Here is a 16,315-nt window from a genome sequence, read left to right on the forward strand (position 1 = left end):
TGAACAGTTTGGACCCGTTGGAGGGAGGAGAACTTCTCCATCCCCCCACTCCAAAATGTGCTAAAATTACTGGGAGAGTGTGGGAGGCAGAGTGCTTCCAACCAATGCATGAGAAACAGCTGATGCCCCATCAGCCTTCTCCCATGTTATTGTTATTTATTGCAAAATTTAAGAATTGAGACTGAGAAAACAAATTCTCAGCACCACCTCCAAAAGGTGAGCTGGGAGAGGGTTGTGAAAAACATGCTTCACTCTCCTGTTGAAATTTAAAGGGTTTAATAAAAGACAATAGGGGACACCAATAAAGCAAAGAAACAGTGCGGGGTGCTTGGCTCCAAGCCAAGAAGCACACCTGCCAGTGAGGGAGTCGTCTTATATACTCTTTGTATTGCATCAGCCTTACAATTCATACATCAGCCTTACAGCATATTCAAACTTTTCTCAAAACTACTTTGCATGTTCCAAGGACTATTTTACATGGCTCCTCCTTGGTCCCGCCTTTTTAGAGCATGAGCTTTTTCGGCTGTGGTTTCTTCCAGTCTTGGTTATCAAAGCTGTGGTTTCTTCCAGTCTTGGTTATCGCCTCCCAGTTTGGGCTTGGTTCTGTAGTCCTTGCCTCTGGTTACAGGCTGATAGTCAGGTATCAGGGGTAGGTCTTCTTTTTGGATGTTATCCAGTCAAGCAGGTGGTGTGATTAGTAAAGGAAAGTTCTTTAAACTACTTTTATTAGTTTTCGAAATCTAGTTCATAACAGAAATTAAAACATTGGTTATATACCTCTATCTTTATGACAAGACTACTTCTATAAAACCATACACACAATGAATATCTACGAAAGCCAACACTATATTAGGATATATTTATAACAGGGTGATGAATTCAAATATCCTGAAAACTAACTGGAAATAAATGGCAATTCAGTTTCCCTGTATTTGCAATGAAGCTTTGCAAACTTCACCTACACTGCCTCTTTCTGGTGGCAGTGACTACTGAGCCTTGCCTGCCACTAGCAGAACCTTGCCTGCTGCTGGAGAATCCATAACCTTTTGGGGACAAGTACGTTCATTGCTGTAGAAGTTTGTTGTTTTGGTCTCACTAACAACTCTGAATGTTCAAGTATATCCTTACCAGCCAGAAGACTGGATGCCCACTTGGGTGTGGAATAAAGAGCCACTTAAGCAGGAGTGGAAAGGACTTTTGACTACCGATGTGACTGTGAAATTATTAACTGGAAACTCCTAAATTGCACAAATAAAGTCAGCTCCAGACATGGAGGACCCATGTTGGACAATATAGTATACAGTAACTCCATTGCAGACAATACTGCAACAAAACACAAAGCTCTAAAATGAAATACATGAAATGGTTTATCTTTTTGTACTATCAGAGCAGTGTCCCCAGTATGGAAGCAGGATTGTTTGCTCCTGGATTAGTCTATCATCCTAGCAGGACTTTGTACGTAATACCAATAGTAATTGCAAGTATGGCTGCAAATGCCGGAGGGGTATGTGAGCAAGAAAGAAAAAAAAGAGGTGTTCTTTTTCTTAAAGGACCACTCTAACATTACCCTCATATTAAAAATACTACATTAATAGTTGTCTTATGGACTTGAGTCCAAATATGCAAAATAGGATGTAACAGAATATGTAGATCTATCAAAAACCATTTTATCTAAAAGTGAAAAAGTCTCAAAAGGATGGCTGGCTACTATAACTCCAGTTTGCCTACATGGTGCTAAGAATTCTCATCAGTATTGTTAAAGTACTAGTTAATTTAATAAAGTTTTACTTGAATAAGTTTTATTAATTATGGTTGCACTTTTGATGTGTTCTAAGTTTCTTTTCACTGACTGTTCTTGCTAGTTTGATTAAAGGTTCAATGAAACTTTCTGTGGCAAATAACACAATAGAATACAAGGTGGATAGTTCCTCCTTTTGAAGCATGTCCAAGTGGGACCAAGTTTTCTCCTTCTAAAAGTGTTTTATGAGAGGCTAACATGGTAACAGGACTGAGGAGTTGCAGTTCTTCACTGCATCAAGTGTTTACACATTTTTATCTTGATAAGTTTCAAGATATTAATGTTTGTATATGTTTATTTAAGTTTGTTGCCGGCAATACTTTAAGATGTTTGTATTTTTTCTCTAATTGCCACATTGGATGGGAAGGATTCCTCCCTCAATTTAGTTTTGGGAGCTCCCAAAGGATTTCATATGATTATGGAATCAAATTTTTGTACCTCTTCCTATCTCCTCAGAGCAAAGTATAAAATTACTATACCATGAGAAGCACGTGTAGTAACAATAAGTGATGTGTAAAGCAAAACTGTGCAGAGGAAGGGGATGTTGAACAGTTGGTGGCTCCTGTAAGGAGGGAGAAAAGGGGGTGACAGATGAGCTTAAGTGGCATCTGTAAAGTTCCGACTGTAGATAAAGAAGGCATAAGTGGTTAAGGGAAGAGGAAAAATTTGGGGGTATAGAACCCCAAGGGCTTGATAAAGTTGCAAAGGTATTTGGTCCAATCCCAGGACCCTGACTGAAATGATATGCTGAAGAGGTTGGAATTACTCAAGTACTGTTTTATCTTTGACTCCCACCCTTGAAGCAATCCAGACTATTATGTAGTAGAATATTTAAGGAATGTAATTTTCCTGTGGTGCCCACTGACCTTTTCCTCTTTCCCTGGGTACAGGTTCTGGGATCCCCCTGAACTCTGGTTGGTGGGAGGGGTAAGGGTGGCAATCCAACACATATATATTTGTTTGAGTTGTGGTGATACCTGGACATGTAAGATCACAGATGCCAAAAAGCAAGGCAGCCTATGCTTAGAGTTTGTACAAGGAGTGCAATGCATTGCACTATCAATAAGCAATAGAGAATTTTAAATTGAATTCGACATGCTATTTTGGAGCCCAGTTTACTAGTCCAGCAAGTATAAAAATAATTTTATAAAATTGTCTAGCATTCAAGAATACTAAACCTCACTGAAGAAGAGTGCTGTCTCAAGAAACACAAAGAAAATAACAGACCAATCTGCTTGACTCTTTGGTCACTGCAGCTGAAAGACTGGTTCATGAACTCTCCCCCCCAATCCTGGTTTGCATCACACCTTGCCTGCAATGTTAGAGACTCACTGGGTGCGGGGCAATGAATTGTATAGAGGGAAATCTTTATTTTTATAAAGATTTATGCTTTGATTTTTGGAATTGCAATTGACCTTTACAGGAGTTCCTGTATACTTTCATCTTCTTTCCTTTTTGTTCTGTTTGCTAGATTAGGCCATGAGAAGAAAGGCACCATTACTGTGGTTCCAGGCAGTGTCTCATGCCATGGAACAGTTGTCAGAGACTGGAGGAGATTGTTGCCTCAAACAATTTCATGTTTGCGTCGGGGAAGGGTTTGTGTGGTTTTGCGTTCCCCTGGCAAGGCAGTGCACAGCCCTATACACACCCACCCCACCCCCACCCCGAGCCTTAATCCCAGCCTGGCAGTGGCTGCCAGTCCCTGGCACACTGGAGGCAATGCCCCACACTCCACCTCTGGAGCCCCTAACCCAGCCCCTCAGTGGACAAATGTCCAAAAGTCCCACCTGGGGGAAGGCCAAGGGGTATTTAAGGCCAAGCATAAGGCAATCACTGTTGCAGGGCATCTCCCCTGCCACAAGATCTTGCTAATTGATGAATTAACTCAGTAAAGACAGATTATCTCATGGTTATTCAGATGCCATGGAAGTGACATTTCTAGCTAACAATAAATATATTGCTGTAGAAGCAAGACGGTGGAAAGATAAGCTGGAATTTCTGACTGACAGACAATCCACAAACTATAAAAGCTACACTAAACTGTCACAAAGCAGAAGTCTTCTGAACATTCCCTGGAAGTGTGTGGGGTTTTTCCCCAAAGCTGGGACGCCGGTTTTGTAGTTACTCTCTCGATGTGTATACTATCATCAATTCAGTGGTGAATTACATTGACTCCTAATCTATGCTATTTCTTTGCTAGCTTTAATATAGGTACCTTAATGTCATGCAGTTTTATGTAATCTACTGGTAGTTCTTTTGTTTTATAATGCGTAGTAAGTAACTCTGTTCAAGACCTTTTGTCTGTTATTTCCTGTCTATTCAATAAATAATTCATTTTATAATAGACCTGATCTGCCATTCTTAGAAACTGTAACCCAGAGTGATTTAGGTGCAGCCCAAAAGCTGCTGCCAAAATCTTGGCCTAAGGAAGGGCTTGTCTGAAGCTCCCACTCAATCCATAAAAATCATGTTGTCTTCTTCTTGGAATATTTCTTCTTACAATACTTCTACTTAGACTTTCTATCATCATTGAAACCTAGGAGTTGGTAGTTATTTGTGTGGTTTTCTATACATTTTCTTTCTCTCTCCTTCTTCTAATTCCCTCTTCTTGAAACTCTTGAGTAACTTGAAATTGAACGGGCTTAAAGTTTGCTAAGTTGAATGAACCAAGTTAATGCTTTGAGAAGTGTTTATGTTGATTGAGTGTTGCACTCAACCTTTTGTCCAAGTTTCTCTGATTTTCTAAAATTGCCAGTAAAGTATTTTTGGTTTTTTGACCTCTTCAAAATATCTGGTTGGTATTTCTCTCATGCCTCTAACTCAGATTACATGAACAACCATAATCCCCATTAAAAACTCACATGAGTTGTTTGGGGCCTTACACACCCATAAATGAAGGAGGTGTGAGGTGATACAGTGGAGTATATACCTTTTACAGAAAACACCCATCAACCATAACAGTTCAGTACATCGAAAAAAATACTGAAAATATAATGTCCCCTGCCATGTCTCCCATTTTTGACTCTCTAAACATACACGATTTTCTTAACTGGAGGAGAGTGAAGGTTGAAGGATAAGTCTGCTTACACAGAAGCCATAAGGCTTAGATTATTACAGCTGCTCCAAAGGCTTGAGAAGATGTATCAGTAATCAACAAATTGAAGCATTTTCAGTGATGCATTAGCACCATGATTTCTTAGAGGTAAAAGTATATACTGATAAATATTTCCTAAACCAGTCAGCCATTTCTGATTGTTAAATATGTGTGGAAAAGGTTATTTCTTAGATCCAGTGTCTCTGTTTATGTGGATGAAAGAATTTTAACAGAATCTTTACACAGTATTCATACAACACTGGGCATAACTAAATAAAAAACTACAAGAAAACACTAGGAATTATTTAAGAGGTTTTGAAGACAAATATGCTCTCAAAGTTAAGATTGCCTCAATCAAACAATCTCACAAAAGGTTAGATTTAAATGAATTTGTCTTACCCACATTTAATCCTTCCCCAAATGAAATCCTCATTAAGAACAAAACACAAACTAAGTCCTTGACCCATCTCAGAGTCCTGGAACTTAGTGAATAAGCTGTCCAAATGTCCTAAAAGCAGACAGCCACATCTGTAGCATGTGGGATGAGAAGACGAAGCCTCATAACTGAATCTGTGTTCTGTTTGAAGACAGACTAGTACAATGAGTACATCTAACAATTTTGGTTGGAAAAGACCTTTAAGATCATTGATTCTATTAACTTCAATGGAGGGTCATAGGCAATACTAGTTCCTTAATGAATATTAATGGCAATGATAAGTACACCCCATTTTACTTTATCAGTATGAATGGGACTACCTCATTTCTGCTGTTTACATAAGCTTTCAGCTTGGAGTTTTTTTAGAATAGAATAATTCAGTTTGAAGGGACCTACAACAATGATCTAGTCCACCTGCCTAACTACCTCAAGGTAATCAGTTCCCATCTCTATATTGCAAAGTGTCATTTGTGAAGGAAAAAATCATAAAGAGGCACACAACAGCTTTGATCAGCCAGACTCTGCCACTGCACAAGCAAATTTCAACTATTATTTTCATAGGACAAGAATTATTTCTGCATTATAGAAATAGACAGCATCATTTTTCTCTGCTTCCAGAGCCTAAATATAAGCAACAATACTCTTAAAGCTCATACCCTGAAAACTGTTTCTTTTTTTTTCCCTTGGGAAAGGCTGAGAAAAATCAGACAGATTCTTTGAGTATAAGCCTCTCTTCCAGGATATTTTCTATCCTTCTTTACAATGCTGCGATGAATGGTACTGTGAAATTCAGAAAAGTTCACATCAATCCTTTTTGCACAAGACCTTTCTGAATAGGATGGGATTTTACTGCACTGAGACTATCAACAGAGTTGGCATATACTACCTTGAGCTTGCTGTGCTCATGGGCATGGACTTTGACTCAAAAACTATTATAGCTGAAATGCCTTTTCCCTTTCCCTCTCCTTTCCTGTAACCCTACTTTGGTTTTAAGATAAATAGAGGTTGGAAAAAAGACAGAATTTGGTGTTGATCTCCAAAATCAAGACAACTTTTGGTACACATTAAAGGGAAATGGCAGTATTTTGCAGCATCAGGTACCACAGGACAATTCACACATTAAATTCAAGTTCTTATTAACACTATGATCCCATGTCTCCATACCTGGAAGCCTGAGGACCTGAACAGTGGTGAAGGGTTTAAACCCAGTTCCCTGCCAGGCAAGTGGCTTAACTGGAATGCCAAAGTCATTCCAGTTCCAAGGTTTAGCTACTTGCTTTCCATCCTGCTTCTAAGACAATGAAACATGATACTTCATCTGTGGTGGATTGCTTCATTCCCTAAATAGATCCAATTCCCACTTAGATCCTCATATTCTTGCTATTATGTGTCCCTTAAACTAGACAGGATATTTTGACTGGCAAATTTAGAATGCAGGTTAAAAAAATGAAGTGCAAACTATCTTTTGGTTGACATATCTGCAAAAGTACATTTTTACCCAGCCCTGTTGCTAAAGATTACCATCCTAAAGGATAGGAGCAAGAAGTATAAACCAAATATAAAACTGGGACTTAGCATCCAGAAATCCTTCTTTCAACACTCACTGTTAGGAGATTAGCTCAGTTAGAGCATTGTGCTAATAACACCAAGGTTGTGGGTTTAGTCCCTGTTATGGCTGTCTTGGGGTGATTTTATGATGACACTCTATTCATCGTCGTCTACTTTATGCCCAGAAATGGGTCCTGTCGCTTTAAGGCAAGTCTGGGGGAGGGGCGGGAGCCGGGGGAACTCAGGGATTTGTCCAAGCTCTCGCTTCCGCGTGCTTGGCTTGTGGAGCAGATGGGTGCTACCTTGTTGCTTCTTGGGGTTTTGTTAGATGGGACAAGAAGTTTTTCCCTGCGTTGTAGTGGCAATCCTCAGGCGGCTTCTATTGTTTCTTCTGGAACTGTTCGGTTTAGCTTTGGTCCGAGAATCAGACCATCAGTGGGAGCCGGTGTAGGTGGGGACCAGGGGGGAAGCCATGGGGACGCCCCATCTCAGCCCAGACCTTGGAAGAAGGTGAACGAACAGAAGAAAGGACTCTAAATCCCCAGCTTCATCTGCTGCTAGAAGACCCACATCAGAGTTCACCAGGCTCCCATCTATTTTCTTTTCCCCAAGCTGTTGCCTAGAATCTTCTTCCTCCCCCCAGACAAAGGCCGTCCACCATTTTGTTCCATCACTCCACTTGGTGATGGGTTTTTTTTCCCTTCCCCTGGCTTTTTGTTGTTTGGTTTGGTTTTTTGTTGGGTGCGGGGTTTTTGGGGTTTGTTTGGTTTGGGGTTTTTTTTTTCCTGTTCTGCTGGGGTGGGGCCGTTTCAATATCTAACAGTTATTCATTTTTTCTCCCGTGCCATGCAGGCAGCTGGTTCGTCAAATAAACAGGAGGTTTTTTCCCACTTTCGTCTACTAAAAATTCATTTCGTGTCAGCAGGAAGGGATTGCTGAAACTCTTTTCTTTAGCAGAAACATTAATTCCCGAGTGTTTTCCCCCACACTTGTCTCTAAACTGAGACAATGGGCCGTTCACTGAAGAGTTGAACTTGTGGATCCCCTTCAACTCAGAATATTCTGTGATTTCTTCTTGCATTCTTTCCATATGACCTCACAAATCTGGCATTTCTTTGGGTTGGAGACCTCCCAACCATGACATTTGATGTAAATTGTCTTTTGCAATGAAGGGCCTTGAGCTAAATTGTTGGCATTGTCAATGACAGTGCCCTAAGCAACAAAATAAATAGTAAGCAAATAAATAGTAAGCAAATTATTTATTATTATTTTAAAAGCAGAGTACTGAGTTGTTTCGATGTTATAGTACCTTACCCCCTAAAAAGCCCCAGAGTAATGACAAACCATGAATTACCTCCATGTGCTCGTCTCCAGCTAGGAGCCAGGCTTCCAGCAGCTAGGCACTGTGGTACCTGACTTGCTAGTTCCTACAGCCTTAATAAGCATACAGTGTAGTGAAATTTGTTTGCTGCGCATAAGAAAATGGAAGACCTGCCTTAGCTATCGGAGTTTTAAACTAATTAATTTCTAATAATAAGATAATTTCTAATAAACATTTTGTAAAAATGCCTGGAGATTAATTTTGCAGAGCAGAAGGAGCAATTAAGATTCCTAAAAATAACTTGTCAACATCTAAAAATATCATTGTATTACAGTCAAATAACTCAAGCCCTTTTAGGACTGGTAATTAACAGAAGCACCAATAAAATTACCATCAATTTTTTCCAGCAAGTGAAAAAAAAGGTCACATTTTTAACTGTACCGAAGTATGCAGTTCTAATTCTATTTTTCCATGAAGGGTACTGCTTATTCTTCCTGTGCTTGGTAACTGGTAACTTTGGGGAAGAAAATCTTAAAAAGAGAAAAAACAGATTCCCGGGTGATGCTTTTTACAAAAATTTATAAATGTGGACCCATCTGTATTCATTGTTCCACTGTGAGATACTGTTCCTTCTTTCTGATCTTCATGGTTTGAATTCCCATATATTAATCCATTTCTATGACATTACATAAAGAAAGTTCTTATAAACTTGGTTCCATGCTGAGGTAGTACTGCATGAAAGTGTGAATGGCACAATTTACCACACTGACAATAGCTGACTGAGCAACTTTTATGGCTTTTAAGCTCTTCAGTTATAAATTTCAGCAGTGTAGGCTATCTTGACATTAAACATTGCTGCTTTTGTATAGCTCAAAGACACAACAGAACTGAAACAGGCAGCCTCCTGCCCCATTTTATACTGAAAGTGTACAATTTTACAAAATTATTTTAAGGAAATGTATTTGTTTAACAGAAGTGTTGTGTTGATTGGCAGCAGATCTTAAAGAAGTAGGTGAATACTATTTAGCTACCTAGTTTTGAAAAAAATTGTCTCTTTCAAAAATTAAATTGTTCAGGTAATGCTGGAGTCAACAGAATAAAGAGAAAGGCCAAAGGCTATATTTATACACAGTGGAAAGTATTAGCATATTTATATATATACATTTCTGAGGGTGTAATAGCACACCATAACTTTCTCAATAAATGTGAGAGCATTTAGAGATATCTTCTTAAATTTGACCTACTCTCTGCACAACAGCCCCAGATGATGTAACCCACCTTTCCTTTTGCACATCTTCATATAAAAATATATTGGATATACACACATAACAGCAGAGAAAAGTTGTAGATCTAGATCTTTAAATTGTTGTCGCATATCTCATAAGTCCTTCAAAACAACCTGCAAAGTGTCATCCAGGTGAACTCCCCAATTTGAAGGAATTAACTGCGTGCTCTCATATGCAGGTTCTAATTACTTTGCTATCATCTTTTGCCATTTGATTACACCTGTGAGAAATAAAACAAATTGCCAGCTGAAGAGCCTTGACTCGAGGGGAAATTTTGGCTGGATATCAGAAAGAAATTCCTTACTGTGAGGGTGGTGAGATACTGGAACATGTTGCCCAGGGAGGTTGTGGATGCTTTAACCCTGGCAGTGTTCAAGGGCAGGTTGGATAAAGCCTTGAGCAGCCTGGCCTAGTGAGAGGTGTGCCTGCCTATGGCAGAAGGATTTGGGACTAGATTATTTTCAATGTCCCTTCCAACCTTTAACATTCAATGATTCTAAGACTTGGGCTAGAACCTGACAAGGATACTTTTTCAACCTTTAACCAAAATTATGACCATTGATTTTTTTTTTTTTCCTTTTTAAGACAAAATAATGTCAATATAAGAGTAAGTTACTTACATATCTGTCAACTTGATGCTTCAAATCAAATGGAAATAGAAAACTTCACAGAATACGCTGCAATGTATGAGCTCCATAAACACGCATACTAAAAAAATGTTGTGCACAACAACTCTGATTTAAACTGCGTTTAAATATAAGACCCTTTTGCTCTCATCTTCACTTTAAAATGTGTGAAAAATCTGAAATGAAACAGTAGGCTCCATTTATTCTTGCCAAATTTCTGAAATTTGAGAAGGATTTGTGTGGAGATATGGAAACTTTGTACTCTACCCTCTCAAATATGTAATGAAGGGATCAATTTTTCTTCCAGGGACTCCATACAAGAACGAGGAGGAACACAAATCTTTCCAGTTATTTTTCATGGACAAGTAATACAGTGTAAGAGCCACCAACAAAAACCAATAAATCTTTGGCGTGAATGTATTCACTGAGCTAAAATTATTAACATTACATAGACTCAGTTCATAGATCCTTCAGATAAGAGAGACCACTTTTACAAATCACATAGGTCAGCCTAGAAAATAAGAAGTTTTATCTGAAATATGCGGTGTTATTAAACCTTTACTGTCTCAGATTCAGTTCTAGGAATTAACAACCCCTGGTAACTTTAATTTTATCTGCATTTCACTCAATTTCTTTTACCTTCCAGTTAGTAACTAGTAATCTAACCAATAGCCCATGCTCATTCTCACTATAATCTCTGAGATAGCGAGAGACTTACATGTTCTTCTGAAATATCTATGCTCATTATCTCAGCACCCTGTTTTCCCTGGGGTTGCAAAAGAGGAAATGAAGGAACCATAACTATTTTTTTAGTAAGAGTATACGAGCAGAGAGTGGGATACTGAAAGCTTCTGGAAACAGACTGAGAGCACAGGAGAACTAATGAACAATTCAGCTAAGGAATGATAAAACAAATGTAAAAAGTGGAAGCACTAGATGGTTAAGACCCAGAACTCCTCTAAAGTATTATTTGATAAGTAATAAAAAAGTAGATTTGAACTATTCTTAAAGGTGAAGGAAAGGATAATACTAAAGATTCCTAAAGGGCTGTTTTAAATTTTTCTTTGCTTCATTAGTTTCCACTGACCTCAGTATGCATGGGCTCTTTCAGTATGTCCCAGGATCAGTGTGTTTCCTTAAAAACATACATAAACATGAACTTATTACCTTGACAATTAAAACATAGATCTGATAGCTAGAAGCAAGGATTTTGACCCTTTATCCTGGATAAGCAGTATGATTCTAAGCATAAACACCTAAATCTAATGCAGATCTGGAGGGGCCTTCCTATATTAAAACACGTTGTATGCACATCCGGAAGGAACCTGCACTATTTTGATTTGATATATCAGCAAACTGTAAAAAAAAAAACCCTTTCATATGTCTTCAGAAAATCCCCAGACCTGCTTTGTTCACTGGACATTTTTCAACCATGCTATCAACATTTTATAAGCAGTGCAAAATAGAAATATTTATGTGAAAAATAATCAATCATACAGTTACATTAGATAGCGTTATAGTTCACTAAAACATTTGAGATTTCAGCTAAATGGCTAATTGCCTTGTATAGTAAAAATTATTATTTGTTTCAGGAAGGAGAAAGAAAATTTTTGGCTAAAGATGCTGCAGCTCTTTTCCCTCTGGCTCTTGCTCAGCAAACCTTGGACAGCCCCTATGTGACAGCCTGAGTTTTAGTTCTGACTTACTCACAAAGGGAAAAACTGTTTCCCATGCTCAGAGCTACACTTAATTTTGCCACCAGGGATGACAAAGAATTTTTCTTAATTTAGAAAATCATAATATATTAAAGGCCATTTCATCAGCTTAGTATGAAAGCCATAATAAGCCTGACCCCTACTCTCTGACTTCAGCTACTAGGGTTGACACAAGTAGAAACATAAAATATCCTGAGTTGGAAGGGACCCATCAAGATCATCAAAGTCCAGCTCCTGGCTCTGCACTGGACAGTCCCAAGAATCACACCATGTGCCTGAGAACACTGTCCAAATGCATCTTGAACTCTGGCAGTCTTTGTGCTGTGACCCCTTCCTTGGGTAATCTTCTCCAGTGCCCAACTACCCTCTAAGTGAAAAAGCTTTTCCTGATATGTAAACTAAACCTCCCCTGACAGAGTTTCATACCAATCCCTTCGGTCCTGTCATCGGTCACCACAGAGAATAGATCAGTGCCTGCCCCTCTGCTTCTCCTTGTAAGGAAGTCATAAACAGCTGTGAGGTCTCCCCTCTGTCTCCTCTTCTCCAGATTGAACAAACCAAATTACCTCAGCCATTCCTCATATGGCTTCCCCTCTAGACCCTTTACCATCTTCAAAGCCCTCTTTTGGACACTCTCTAATAGCTTTATATCTTTCTTATATTGTAGCACCCAAAACTGCACCCAGGACTCAAGGTGAGGCCTCCCCAGTGCAGAGCAGAGTGGGACAATCCCCTCCCTTGCCCAGCTGGTGATGCTGTGCCTGATGCCCCCCAGGATACAGTTGGCCCTCCTGGCTGCCAGGGCACTGCTGACTCATATTCAATTTGCCATCAATGAGGACCCCTGGGTCCCTTTCCGCTGGGCTTCTCTCCAGCATCTCATACCCTACATCCAGGCTTGCCTGGTCCAAGGTGCAGAATCCAGCACTTGTCTTTGCTAAACTTCATTACCAATCATGGTGATTGTCCAGTCCTGTAATGTGTCCAGGTCTCTCTCTGGTGCCTCTCTGCCTTTGAGGGAGTCAACAGCTTCTCCCAATTTAGTATTATCTGCAAACTCACATAGTATATCTTCAAGTCTTGTCAATCAAAGATCTCTGTGGGAGATAAAGAAAAGCCTTATAGGATAAGGTTTTTCACCTTGGTTAAATCCTGTTCACTTCTGTTCACTCTTGCTCACCAGAAAGCTCTGGGAAAGGTTCAGCTTCAGGTCATGTGACCAGAGGGCAGGATGTGTGACTGGTGTGTGGTCACTTTGTGCACGAGGCAGTGATTGAATGGAAAGGCATGTGATCAGCAGCGTCACGTCGGCAGGCAGCCAATACATGCTTGTCTTGCTTGGGTTTAGAGTATAAAAAGGCTTGGTTTTTTGCAATAAAGAGATTTGCTTTGAAGCAGCAAAAAGACCATGTGTCTTTGTTCCCCAGTGCTACACATCTCTTTGCGTATTTTCAAATGAATGCCATCAGAACCCATAGATTTATAGTGGAGCAGTAGATTCCACACAGTTTCAGTCAACTGAGTGTTATCATTCTCACAGGCATGGTCCTCCGGCTCAGGGCACTGGAATTGCCTTAGTGCTGAAAACATGCAGACAAAGTAATAAACACCTCTGCCCCATCTGCGTCTCTGCTTGTGAGGTGACCATCCTCATTCTGTAGCAGGACAATGTTATTTCTTCAGTAAGTATTAAAAAACCCTCTTTTTATTATCCCCAACCGTACTGGTCACCCCAACTGAGCTTTGGCCACACCAGTTTTCTCCCTAGAGTGGTGAGCCGCATCTCTTTTCTTCTCCCACATCACCTGACTTTGATTGCACCTTCCTGTCTTGTGTTATCTCCAAAAGCTAATCCTGACTCAGCAAAGCCAGCCTTCTCCCTCATCCACTTGACTTCCAACATTTTGGAATTGCCTGCTCTTAGGACCTTAGGAGGTGATGCTTAAAAGATGACCAGCACTGATAGATGCCAGCACCTTCAAAAGCATTTTCCCAGGGAACTTTACTCACTAGTTCCTTGAAAAACCTGAAATCTGCTCTGCTCATGTCCAGGGTTGAAGATTTGGTGGTATTGCTTTTCCTCCTGTCAACATGATGCCTTAGGATTTTAGCTGCTATATTTTTCATGTATCTGCAGTTTTAGTGTGTGGCTCTGGACTCCATACAGAGTGCTAGAATTTCTGTTCCCAGCATATTTTAGACAAAACAATTCCTCTAAGTTGGAAATCCAAGGACACTTTGCTGCCTCAGAGCCCCAAGATGTGTTAACAACAGTGAACTGGGGAGAGCGAACTTGGAGAATTACCTAAAGGTGTAATTGGAGGATTAAGGCTCAATATGTTAATGGACAGAACTCATAAAATTATGAAGAACTCGTGGCTCGTCATCCATTTTGGATGTAGCCTCTCGAGTAGGGAAGCCTCTTTGTCTGTCCTAGATGCACCTTGGAGGCCTTCAGTAAATTTATCTGCTTTTTATTCTCCTAACTTTGTCTAGCCTTTGTTTTAGGTAAGCCTGTCCAGGCATCCAAAAGAGATTTTAAACTTGTTTACTTCATGGTTGCTGCTGCTAAGTTGGCCACCAATCTCCACTTCACTCATGAGCCCCTCTCTGTTAATAGGCAGCAAATGAAAGAGGGCTTTCATAGTCAGCTCCCTTAATACTTTTACTGTGAAGTTGCTATCTAGCTATTTTTTAAAGTTGCTATCTAGTTATTTTTAAAATCTTCTGGATGTATTTGTTGCAGTTGTGTAATGCTTTCAGTTAGTTTCTGGCAGATTGAAGGCCCCTGTAAGGACAAGGGCAGTTGATTTTGGGGTTCTTTTGGTTCCTAAAAACATAATCCATCAGTGTTATTGTCATAGCTAGGTAGTTTATAGTAGACTCCCATGATGACATTTGCATTTATTGTTTGTCCCTTGATCCTTTCTGAAAAGCTCTCAACCATGCCATCAGCAGTTGTAAGCCAGTCCTTCCATTACATTCAACACCATCCACCCTGCCTTGCCTGCCATGTCTATCCCTCCTGAAGAGCTTTTAACCATCCAACATGGCATTCCAGTCACAGGCCTCATCCCACCAGGTTTCACTTATGCCATTCATGTCAAATGGGACTGGGCCAAAGCTTTGAGCTTGTCTTATTACCCATGCTGTATGCTTTGTTATAGAAACATTTCAGATGTGCTTCATTGTGCTGGCACCTCATGGAGCAGACTGAGGGAGACCACTAAAGCTCACTTCCTCATGTTTTGGCACACCATCCCACTGCTCATCACTGGCAAGCCTGGTTTTGTCCCTTTGCCCCTACCAAGTTAGTTTGAAGCTCTATCAATGAGCTCTTCTGAAAAAGGTGCTAGCCACCAGGTGTCAGTAGACCAGGTGTAGTATAGATCATCCTATAGTCAAAAACCCCCAAACTTTTCCAATGATACCAGCCTTGAAACCAGGAGTTGACCTGATGGATCTGCCTACTCCTTTTTATATTATTCCTTGCCATGGGAAGGATCAAGGAAAACACCGCCTGTACTCCTGATCCTTCAACCATTCATTCCAAGGCCCTGGAATCCCTTTTTGATTGCCCTTGGACTTCTCTTCGTTATCTTGTCACTGTCACATTGAAGAACCAGTATAGATAATAATCAGAAGGTCCTACTAAACTGTAGCATTTTCTCACAGTGTCTCTTGCCCAAGCCCCTTGGATGCAGCACAATTCCCCATGGTTTAGGTCTGGTCTGCATACTAGATCCTCTGTTCCACTTAGAAGGGAGTCACCCATGAAAACTACCCTTCATTTCCTCTTAACAGAGAAGGTTGTCACGTGGCGGGTAGATTGTGTTGGCCTATGTGGCCCCTCTATCCCAGAAGGACCTTTGTCCATCTCATCAGTTGACTGCCCCTCTAGGGACCTAGGTTCCAGGGCCTTATGCCTGTTGTAAAAGTGCCAGTCCTACTTGTCATCATCAAGTTTTCAAGAGAAGGAGCCTTCCTCTTAGTACAAGCAGTGACCAGCTTCCAGCCTTCAAGTTCAATAGGCCCTTCACCTTTGACTTAACTACTTGACCCAAGTTGGACTTAATTTTGTAAAACAAGTCAAAAATGGTCAGGTTCAAACTGAGACAGAGCTAGGACAGGATTGATTCATGTTTGCCAATACTTCCTTTTCTTTCAAATTGTCCACGAGGATACAAGAAGATCAGAGAAGCAGAAAGCCCTTGAGCAAAATAAGTGCTTTAGAAACAAAATATCATGTTTGTCAAGGACATTTAGCAATGATTCAATTTGTCAGTAAGATTCCCCATTGTCCTTTATGCAGGCAAAGCTTTTGAGCCTTACTAATTAAGCCTACAACCACAAGATTATACTAAAAGTTGAGCTTTCAAAAGGAGTGAATCTATCCAAACAATTTAAAATTAATCCACACAAATTAGTCCTTCAATTAATAATGGAAGAAGAAAAGAATAAGCGTATACTGCATGCACTAACAAATGTCGG

The sequence above is a fragment of the Lichenostomus cassidix genome, chromosome 2, assembly GCF_008360975.1.
Source record: "Lichenostomus cassidix isolate B80296 chromosome 2, HeHo_3.0, whole genome shotgun sequence".
NCBI lineage: Eukaryota > Metazoa > Chordata > Aves > Passeriformes > Meliphagidae > Lichenostomus > Lichenostomus cassidix.